Genomic DNA, 11,347 nt, shown 5'->3' on the forward strand with positions numbered 1-11,347 from the left:
CTGAATAACCAAAGCTTGACATTAATCAATGATTGATTTATATTTTTGCCATTCGGTGGGAGGGTTTTAAAGAGGCATCTTCTAGCACACATTTTTGCTGTCTCGATATCAAAGACATCAACCTGCAAGCGCCTCTCCAACGCGTATCTTCACAAGGCATTCTCATCTATCAGCATTACTTCCTAGCAGCTGAGCAAGGTAATCACAGTAAAGCAGCAGAAGTGCCGCTACAAGTATGCACAACAACGCGTTTGCAGAATTGACGGAGGATCATCCAGGTGACAGTACGCAAATGTCAATGAAGCCCTGGTGGCCAAGGCTCCCTAAGCAAAGAGCGAAACTGTTCAGTGGAAATACGGCTGTATAAGTCTCTTCGAAGTGCGCGTGGCTTGGGCCCCGACCAGGCAAGGGACAGTTAATTGTCGTGTCGCGTGTATGCCACTTTAACACGTTCCACTATAACAGCGGTTAATAAACTTGCGTGCAATTTAGCGCCGTCTTTTCTACTCATGAGGGGCTACTCACGAACGCTCCCTTCAAGCACGTCGCCCATATATATATATATATATATATATATATATATATTTATATATATATATATGAACTAAGTGTAGATATATGAAATAAGTAAGTGTGAAAAAGCAATGAAATAAATAAATAAATAAATAAATATATATAGGGCCAGTCTGAGTCGAGGTGTCGTTGATCATCACGGGTGCAAGAACCCAAGGGAGCCTCCGGGAGCGGAGTTTCAGGTTGGTGCGGGGGACTCACGCAGCCTGCTCCAAATGACACGTGATTTATTGACGTGTGAACGTCAAGGAACGCCGACAAACGACAGGTGAACGTCAAGAAGCGGCGGGGCGATCAGAATCCAAAATCAAGGCGAGCGCAAGCTTCGGGCGCGTGGTTACCACCAACAACACTGTGGCTTGCTTGCTGACTGCTTCGTCGTCGTCTTCTCTTCTTCATTACAATATATATATATATATATATATATATATATATATATATATATATATATATATTGTGAGCATTATATTACCCCTTCATCTTCTTCATCTGTATATACTCATCATCATGGCCAGCGTCATTCGCTCCAGCGCGCGGCCTGCATAATAAACCGTCGAGGTTTAACAGCTGTCTCGCAAGTGGTGGAGAGTGCTCTCGATCCCTTGGTCCTCTACGACATCGAGTTTCCCTGGATCTTCGTTCCAGTCGCCGCTTGCCCCGCCTTTCCGCCACCATGCGCCAAGAAGATCCACCAGGAGCCCCTAGCGTCACCGTCTCTGCCCCACCGGCCGTTCCTTCATGGACCGTCAGCGCGCGGCAGCGCGATCCCACCATGTTCGCTGACCTTCCTAGTGAGGATGTTGACGACTGGCTAGACAATTATGACCGAGTGAGTGAGTCTAACCGGTGGGATGATTCTCACAAGCTTCGGAGCCTCGCATTCTACCTCACTGACGTTGCCAGGACTTGGTTTCTTAACCATGAGCGCTCCTTCCCTGACTGGGCGGCTTTCAGACACCAGCTTCGGCAAATTTTCGGCGCCCCCAACGTCCGCTCTGAGCTAGCCAAGAAAAAGTTTGATGCACGCATGCAACTTCCCGGCGAAACATACACTTCTTATATCGAGGACGTCCTCGCCCTTTGTCGCCGGGTTGACGCAGCCATGACTGAATCAGATCGTGTTCGCCATATCCTCAAGGGCATTGCCCACGTCGCGTTCAACGCACTGGCAATCAAGAATACAAATACCGTTAACGATGTTATCGCGACTTGCCAGCATCTGGACGCCCTGCAGGCCATCCGTTTACAACCTGTCGCCTGTGACACGCCTCCTTCCTCCGATACGGACCTGCGTGTCCTGATTCGGACTCTCATACGCGAGGAGCTCCAGGTGTACGGCCTGCGCAGTCCTCCCGTTCTTCAGCCGCAACCTTCGTTTCCTGGCCTGCGCGACATCATCAAAGAGGAGCTGTCCTCCATGACCTGCACTGTGGGCTGTGTCCCTCCTTCGCCGGCGCCCTCGAATGCTCAGGTTGCGGCTATGCAACCAGCGTTCGTTCAGACAACGCCTCCTGCTCCTGCTACTCCCAACCATCTGGCGACTCTGGCACCTCGTGTACCTGCCACAGCATATTATCCTACCCGGCCTTCGCCCCGCCCCATTTGTTATTACTGCGGTATTCGCGGGCACATATCGCGCTTTTGTCGCAGACGACAACAGGACGAACGCCGTGGTTACGATGTTTACGAGCGAGACCCATTGCCTCTTCCAAGTCCCTCCCAGCGCCGGCTTTCCCAACGCTCACTTACTCCGCCTCCAAATCCCGAACAGCCTCGCAACTACCGTCCAGGGCGCCGCCGCTCGCCTTCCCCTCTCCGACCCTCGACATCACCTCTGCTACCGGCCTCCCGCACTCCTGACTACCGATCGGAAAACTAGATGGTGCAGCTTTTTGGAGGGAAAGCTGCATGGCCCGCACAGACTACAATTCCTCCAGTGTGCCCGGCGAATACTTTATTAGTGTGTGTAGAAGGTGTACCCGTTCCTGCATTGATTGATACGGGCGCAGTTATTTCTGTTATTCAAGCTGACTTGTGCTCTCGTCTACGCAAGGTTACTACACCTTACAATGGAGCTATTCTACATGGCGCAAATAATGTTGTGATTCGGCCATCGGCGCAATGCACAGTTCGAGTTTCGATTGACGGGATTCGCCACCATATTCAGTTCGCAGTGTTGACTGCCTGTGCTCACATGCTTAAACTAGGGTGGGACTTTCTCTCTTCCGCGTCCGCTTTTATTTCGTTCCGTCAACGCCTCGTTAACTTGACCGAGACCGAGACCGACAATTCCGACGACGTGCCCGACCCGCGCCTTCGCTTACGAACTGCTGACGATTGTATGGTGCCTCCTAGCGGTGAACAACTTCTTTTAGTTAACTCTGACATCGCCGATGGTGACGTTTTAGTTGTACCATCAGCTCGTTGCCTATCCAAAGGGATTGCTCTGGCACCTAGCCTTGTTCGCTTCACCAACGGTACGGCCACTTTGGCTGTACTCAACACAACCACTGAGCCAGTACTTCTTCCTAAAGGCGCTGTTGTCATTTGCGTCTTGGACACTCAGCCTGTCTCTGTGCTTACCTCGACTACTGCTGTTTCACAGGCACCTACCGCTATAGAGCCAGCCCCTGCTTCTGTTCTCGCTAGTGCAATCAGCACTGATCTAACGCCACAGCAGACGCAAGAGTTACTGGCGTTGTTATCCAAGCATAAAGACTCCTTCGACGTGCACTCTCCTCTTCTGGGACAGACTTCTGCAACGGCTCATCGCATACACACAGATGGAACTTCCATCGTGCGCCGGCGGCCATATCGCGTTTCTTCCTCCGAACGCCAGATCATCGATACTCACGTTGCCGACATGCTGAAACGAAGCATCATCCGCCCTTCCTCAAGCCCTTGGTCGTCACCTGTCGTTTTGGTGCGTAAGAAAGACGGCTCAGTGCGATTTTGCGTAGACTACCGTGCCTTGAACAAAATAACCCGCAAAGATGTATATCCACTTCCCCGAATCGATGATGCATTAGATTCATTACAAGGCGCGGAGTATTTCACCAGCCTTGATCTACGCTCCGGATACTGGCAGATCCCCATGCACGAAGAAGACAAGGAAAAAACTGCCTTTGCCACTCCCGATGGACTTTACGAATTTAACGTAATGCCTTTCGGCCTGTGTAATGCTCCCACCACATTTGAGCGGATGATTGACACCGTACTACGGGGCCTAAAGTGGAAGACTTGCTTATGCTACCTTGACGACATCGTCATATTTTCGTCGACCTTCCATCAGCACTTGCAGCGCCTCGACGAAGTTTTGACATGCCTCTCTGCTGCTGGCCTTCAGCTGAATACAAAAAAGTGCCACTTCGCCAGCAAAACCATTAAAGTACTCGGACACCTTGTCAGCAAGGAGGGCATTCGACCTGACCCCGATAAGATTACCGCTGTCCTGCGCTTCCCCAGGCCTCAACGCGCCAAAGACTTGCGTAGCTTTCTTGGCTTAGCCTCGTATTTCCGGCGCTTCATACGTAAGTTTGCCACCATTGCGGCGCCGCTCCATCAACTACTTCCTTCTGGAGCTCCCTATGTATGGTCGGACTAGTGCCAAACTGCTTTTGAGGCCCTCAAGCGTGCCCTCACGTCCGAACCTATGCTTTGTCATTTCGACGACACCGCACCCACTCTTCTACATACTGACGCCAGCGGCCATGGTATCGGCGCTGTTCTTCTGCAACGTCAGCAAACTTCCGACGAACGTGTGGTCGCATACGCAAGTCGCACGCTAACCCCTGCAGAGAAAAATTATACGATTACCGAGCAAGAGTGTCTTGCCGTTGTTTGGTCCGTCCAAAAATTCCGGCCTTATCTGCACGGCCGCCACATTACGGTCGTTACTGATCACCACGCCTTGTGCTGGTTGGCAACGGTAAAAAATTTACCGGGTCGTCTCAGCCGTTGGATACTTCGTTTACAAGAATACGACTTCGACGTCACCAACAAGTCTGGAAAGCAACACCAGGATGCCGATGCTCTCTCTCGTTGTCCCCTACCACCGTCTTCTAACACTGCCTGCTTACCACCTTCCGTGAGCAACCCGCCGGACGTCTCTCCTGCATTTCCTTCACTCGCAGCTCTCGACCGGCTCCCACCTAGCCATTCTCTTACGTTTGCAACTTGCCAACGTAGTGACCCCTACTGCCACTCCGTTATGGAACGTATTGGGGGATCCTCTCGCACACCTAACGCTCGACTCCGTCGGCAGTTGAAGAACCACAAGATTGAAAATTCGGTGCTATACCGGTACGTGTTTCATCCCGAAGGACACCGTTGGGTCCCTGTAGTTCCCCGATCACTTCGGACCCAGATACTGGAGACCTTTCATGACGATCCCACTGCCGGTCACTTTGGTTTTCATAAAACCTATGAGCAAATTGGCAGCCGCTTCTCTTGGCCTGGACTTGCAACAAGCGTAGCAAAATACGTGGCTTCCTGTTCGATCTGCCAACACTGCAAACGACTGACCTCACCTCCGGCTGGACTGCTACAACCTGTCCCGTGTCCTGAAGCTCCTTTCGCTGTAGTTGGTATCGACTTGTATGGACCACTACCCTTATCGGCTGGCGGTAAACGATGGATTGTCACAGCTGTAGACCACTTGACACGGTACGCTGAAACAACCGCACTACCTTCCGGTTCCGCAGCGGAGGTTGCCTCCTTTTTCTTGGAAGCCATCTTTTTACGACACGGAGCCCCACGTATCCTTTTGAATGACAGCGGCAGGACCTTTCTGTCTAAACTTCTCGACGTGTTCTCCGTGCGTCCAATACCATCCATAAAACGACTTCCAGCTACCAACCTCAAACTAATGGCCTCACAGAGCGCTTTCATCGTACGCTGTCCGACATGATTTCAATGTACATCAAGCCTGATCACACCAATTGGGAAGTTATTCTCCCATTCGTCACCTTCGCTTACAACACGGCCGTCCAACGCACAACGGGGTACTCGCCCTTTTTCCTTGTGTATGGTCGTCGACCAATCACTATCCTCGACGTCTCTTTCTTTGACGTCCCCGTGCCCTCGTCCACATCAACGTGTGAGCAATTTGTTTCGCGAATTACCCAGTGTCGCCAACACGCCCGCCTCAACGCCGACGTCAGTCAACAAGACCGCAAAACTCGCTATGATGCGTCCCACCGTGTCGTTTCCTTCCAGCCTGGAGACGAAGTGTTGCTGTGGACTCCAGTTCGCGTTCCTGGTTTATGCGAGAAATTTCAGTCCCGTTTTGTCGGGCCTTACACAGTTCAGGAACAGACTTCGCCAGTTAACTATCGTGTCACGCCCGTTGTTACGCCTTTGGACGGCCGCTGCCGTACCACAGAGATTGTGCATTTTTCATGCTTAAAGCCTTTCATACGGCGTTCGCCGCCATAGTCAGCGGCCAGGTTGGCCGCTTCCATGCGCGGGGGTAATTGTGTGAGCATTATATTACCCCTTCATCTTCTTCATCTGTATATACTCATCATCATGGCCAGCGTCATTCGCTGCAGCACGCGGCCTGCATAATGAACCGTCGAGGTTTAACAGCTGTCTCGCAATATATATATATATATATATATATATATATTGTTACCAAGCACTGATCGAGGCGAAATTACCCGCCGCGGTGGCTTAGTCAGCTAAGGCGTTGCGCTGCTGAGCACGAGATCGCGGGATCGAATCCCGGCCGCGGCGGCTGCATTTCGATGGAGGCGAAATGCAAAAACGCCCGTGTTCTTGCGTTGTAGTGCACGTTAAAGAACCCCAGGTGGTCAAAATTAATCCGGAGCCCTCCACTACGGCGTGCCTCATAATCAGAACTGGTTTTGGCACGTAAAACCCCACAATCAATCAATCAATGATCGAGGCGAAGCTGAGGACAGTACAGAACGACGCTATCTGGGGCCGTATTCTGAAGCGTTCGCCTAGACGAAATCAGCATGCGCGCTGATTGGCTGGTTGAGCAAATTGAATGACGTCGGGCTCAACCACCCAATCAGCTCATCCAATTTTGCTAAAACAGCCAATCGGCGCACGCCTGAAAGCGAAAAAAGAAATTTCGCCTAGGCGAACGTTTCAGAATACGGCCCCTGATCTCGCGTGGATTGGCTACCATCTAGTATGCTTGTTTGCCAGTAGACGTCGTGTAAATTTCCTGTAAATATATTTTAGACCTCTCTTTCTCCGTAACCTTTAACAAGTTTGTAGCAGTCGCTACCACTACGCGACCCGGTAGGCGATCACTAGGTCGCTTCCAACCAGCTGTGCTACGGACGACGCCGACTTCCTGCTCCAAGACGTTATACTTCACAATGGCGCTCCTCGACAGCTCCTCACAGACTGGGACCAAGGTTGAAAGAGATATGCCCTGAGGACGCGTCAAAAATATCTCCGATGCGTCCACAGAAGAAGCGGATAGGCCTATCATCAGAAATGCGCCTTTCGTCCTGGTTTCAATAAGGAGAACACGCGTGTGGACTTCGTAGATCTGGTACGCCGGGTGAGCGGTGTCGGTTGTGTTGACTGGGCAAAGGAGTGGAGTCCGACATTGGCCAATTCTTGCCGTACAATGGTCTGGATGAGGAATATAGTTGCGTGGGAATCGTCTGGGGCGCGAACCTGGGTAGGAACAGCAGATGGAGCTACAATCTTCCGGCGGACTGTGTGTAGAATGTGAGATGGAGGTCCTCAGAGGTAGATGTTGCAGCCGTATTATATAGTAAGGTGAGAAAAGTTGTGAGGAAAACGACGGCTTTTGGCTTCTTCGAAGCGGTGGCATTCAGCAATGATGCCCTGCACCGTCGAAGAGTTCTTTAAAACGAGGAGAGTAAGCACGTCGTCCACGATCTCTTTGAGGATGTGCGAGACCTTTTCCGTTTCCGGCATCTTCTCGTCAACGTTGCGGAAAAGCGCAAGCACGTCCTGAATATATCTCACATAGGACTCGGTGCACGTCTGAGATCGGCACGCAATGTCTTTCAGAGTGGCACGCCGGCGGCCAACAGGCTTGTCAAACAAATCAGTGAGCTTTTGTTTGCCGAAGTCCCAGCTAGTGAGTTCTTGTTCGTGGGTCTCGAAGCAGACATATGCCTTTCGCGCGAAGTAAAATATCAGGTCAGCGAGCATGACGGTCTGGTCCCAGTGATTGCTCGCGCTCATTAGTTCGTATAGTTGAATCCAATCATCGGCGTTGGTGTTATCCGTTCCGGAAAAGGTGCCAGGGTCGCGTTGTTGTACCAGGATGACGGTGTGCGCGGTTGTCGATGTGCCCGAAGCATTCTCGCCTTGAGCTGGGATTGCCGATGCAGCCATGGAGCGTGAGCTGCGTAAATCCGTTGTGTGTCTTGGAGAGCCCGCAACTCGACCATATTGTTACGGGCAAGAGAGGCTTAAAATATATTGACAGGATATTTACAAAGGGTCCGCTGGCATACGAAGCATACAAGATGGAAACCAATCCGCGCGACATCAGCGAGCCTCGTCGTCTTCAGTATACTGTCCTCAGCTTTACGTTTTCTCGTACATTCAAATTACAGTCCGACGCTATCATGTCTGTCGGTTTTAGTAAAGTCATACTTTAGAATGTTTTTGACGGATTTTACTTTGAGAAATTCAATTTTCTTCACTAATGCCTTTGCGCGACGTGGAGGGCCTGCGTGGTCGGGGTGGTTCGGTATGACTTTCTCCGCCACCGACGCCGGCACGTACACGCCGACACCGACGCCACATTTCCTGCGACGCGGGGCCCATAACGCTATCGCGTTAGAAAAGTAGACAATAGGTAATTCGCAGAAACTGTCGCATTTCACGAAGAACACTACCACCGCGTCAAATGCTGTCACGTCAGAAGAAGCCGTAGTATGGCGGAAACTCCAAACAAAAAGATATTTAAACTTGAGTCTCTACCACGCCGTACAACCTGCGCTTTATTCTTATAAATGTCCGCACTGCGATCAACGCGCGACGCTCTTCCACATGGTATGGGTTTGGGCAAGCACAGCAGAACTCCTACTCATAACATACCCACTGGAATGGGAGGCAGTGCTCTCCAGGTCCGACTCGACGGACCAGCTCAACCTGCTCAAGGGCAGCTAAGGCCGCTGGACTCCTGGACTCAGGGTACTACCCACTACGCACTCGTACTCGTACTCTAAAAGAGCACGCGAGCGTAAGTACCTACGCTCGCGTGCTCTTTTACATAAAGTTTCTTCTATCTCTCTCTCGTTGAATTGTACGGGCAGAACCATCAGCACAAAAAATGAATACGGTGAACATAACTGAATACTGCGTGAAGTTGAACCCACAGAGTAAAGCAACCCTATACTATGAAAACGATAACGACCGGCATATTCGGCGCTCATCGAATTGTGTACCACGGCTGGAATACCTGGCGGTAACAAAACGCATCATGGTCCGGTTAAGAGTTGTTATTAAAGGTCAGTTATTAAACTTCTTATTGTGCTACAATATACGTACATTTAGGTGATTATAGGGCCGATGGAATTAAGTGACAGTGATGTTGGCGACGTATTCTTTAAATAAATTGCAGCTTGTGCGAAAACAATAACGTCATAAAAGCAATGAATTCGGTCATCGGCAACATGCAAAAAAAATAATACATTCGTGTAAGACAACGTACTCGGACGAGTGAAGGTAACGAAGAAAAAGCAGCTCAGGGATAGCATCTTCCTCCCAGTGAGTAAAATCTCCATGCTTCTGAAAAAAAGACACCAATAAGCACCCATCATTCTTTCATATTTTGGAAAGAAATATTGAATTTCTTAACGCTATCGATTCCACACACCCATGGGATTAACATTCCGAATAAACTTTATTTGAAGCAACCAGTGTAATCATCAATTTTCAAATGGCTATTTTATTAAGGCAAGTAAGAGGGCCACAGGAAGTTGTCAGTCCGTCCATTCAATTGCAAATAAGCCTTATTTCATAAGAATAGGTCCTTCGTTTTTTTATTTCTTTCATCTGTATAGTTTCTTGTGCCAAATTTGTACACTTGGTTGTGAGGGATGCTACAGTAGGTAGCTATGAATTTAGGTGGACCAGATAGCGTTTTTAACGAGGGCCCATTCCACCATATACGTGCGTTCTTTGTTTCGGTCCTGTTATACGAGGTCGGCATGCCAACGAATCGAACCCGCAATCTCGTTTTGAGTAGCGCTTAATATCCATCGAGCAGCCATGGCAAATTGTTTATTGAATAGTTAAAGGTTGGCGTAATGTTCTCGAAAATGCAATGCTACGGATGCTCGTAATATTTTCTTTGCGTTCACTTACAGATACTGTCATTCCTGTATAGTGCTTTTACAGGAGCGCGTACGGAAAATGTTTGCGCTGCCGCGTGGAATCCAACCCATGTCATATATGTTCAGAAAACATTGTATGAATAAATGTTCACACATGCGCCAGTCAAGAACTGCGCTGCAGGGCCACTAGGTCATTGAGCATATTCAGAGATAAACGTGAAAAAGGAGTCCGGGTGCATACACGACCTCATACATGCCAAGATTTAGTGATGGCAAAGGGGCGTATCCCTACATTGCTTCAATACCAATAACATTCGAGTCAGTGCTCATCGTGAGATGGGCTTTGTTAATTTTATTAGTTATTACCTTTGCTTAAGCACGTATTATTTAGAGGTGACTGTGTGGTGACACGTACATATTGAACCAATCAACCGCTAAAAAAGAGATTGGCCTGAAGCAAGCATATTAGAAATTCATAATACAAGGTATTTCGTTTTCCATATTACTAAATCTACTTAATTTGTTTCATGCCTTAAATTGAAGTCATGGGTAAATATTTCTGGATGGCTAAGCAGACTGCGTCATATTGAATGTAGTGTTTTATTATGACAGTGAATGCACTGATAAAAGGCAATATAGATGACTGGTCGTTATTTCCTTTGCAACAGCACCACCTGGAATGGTGTATTAACGCTTCAAGAGCTTCTATAATTATCCATTGTATGTGAGGCTGAGTAGCACTTTGGTAAAAGCTTCTACGCACAGTGAATTTGGCAGCGTCTACACTTGTCTTCTGAGGTTGTACACCACCTCGAGCTCAGCAACGCAACCAAATAGCTATTAAGCTAACGTGGAGCGTTAGACCTCATCTCTATATTCTAAGAGAATCTTCTACTGAAAAATTACGTACTTACAATTGTTGCATCTGAACACAGGAAAATGACGCGGACGGGTACACAGCTGCGTCTTTTATTAGCCAGTCGAGGAGCGCAAATTCGCCATTGCAAGTGGGTGGTCGTCAAAAAGCACTAAACAGATCAAAGAAGCTGCGGAGCAACTGTAACGGCTAACAGAAGCATATAATGAGTACACGTTTACACGCAGCGTTTAGAAAGGACGTGCGGGGTGTGATGTATGAGCTGACTAATGCAGTGTTGCTTCATTCGTTCTCGAGTTTCATATGCCACGTTCACGTCACAAAACTCAGAGCAAGGCATCGGCTGAGTCAGCCTACTCGGGGTTTTAGGCAAAATTGTTGTAGTTTCACGCGAAAGACGAAGCATCAATTGTGATAGCAAATTAGTAGAAAGCTATACGGAGTAAGGATAGTAGCTTTGTCAGCTGTATAAACTTGGACATGCAGCGGCACCAGCAACGCGCAGAACTGTTGTCGACGCAGTCGGCGTTTTGCCCGCATTCGCACACACCCACCGAATGCCGGACCGCGGCAGTTCCGGCCTGACAGTTGC

Source organism: Dermacentor silvarum, chromosome 9 (genome assembly GCF_013339745.2).
Source record: "Dermacentor silvarum isolate Dsil-2018 chromosome 9, BIME_Dsil_1.4, whole genome shotgun sequence".
Classification (NCBI taxonomy): Eukaryota; Metazoa; Arthropoda; class Arachnida; order Ixodida; family Ixodidae; genus Dermacentor; species Dermacentor silvarum.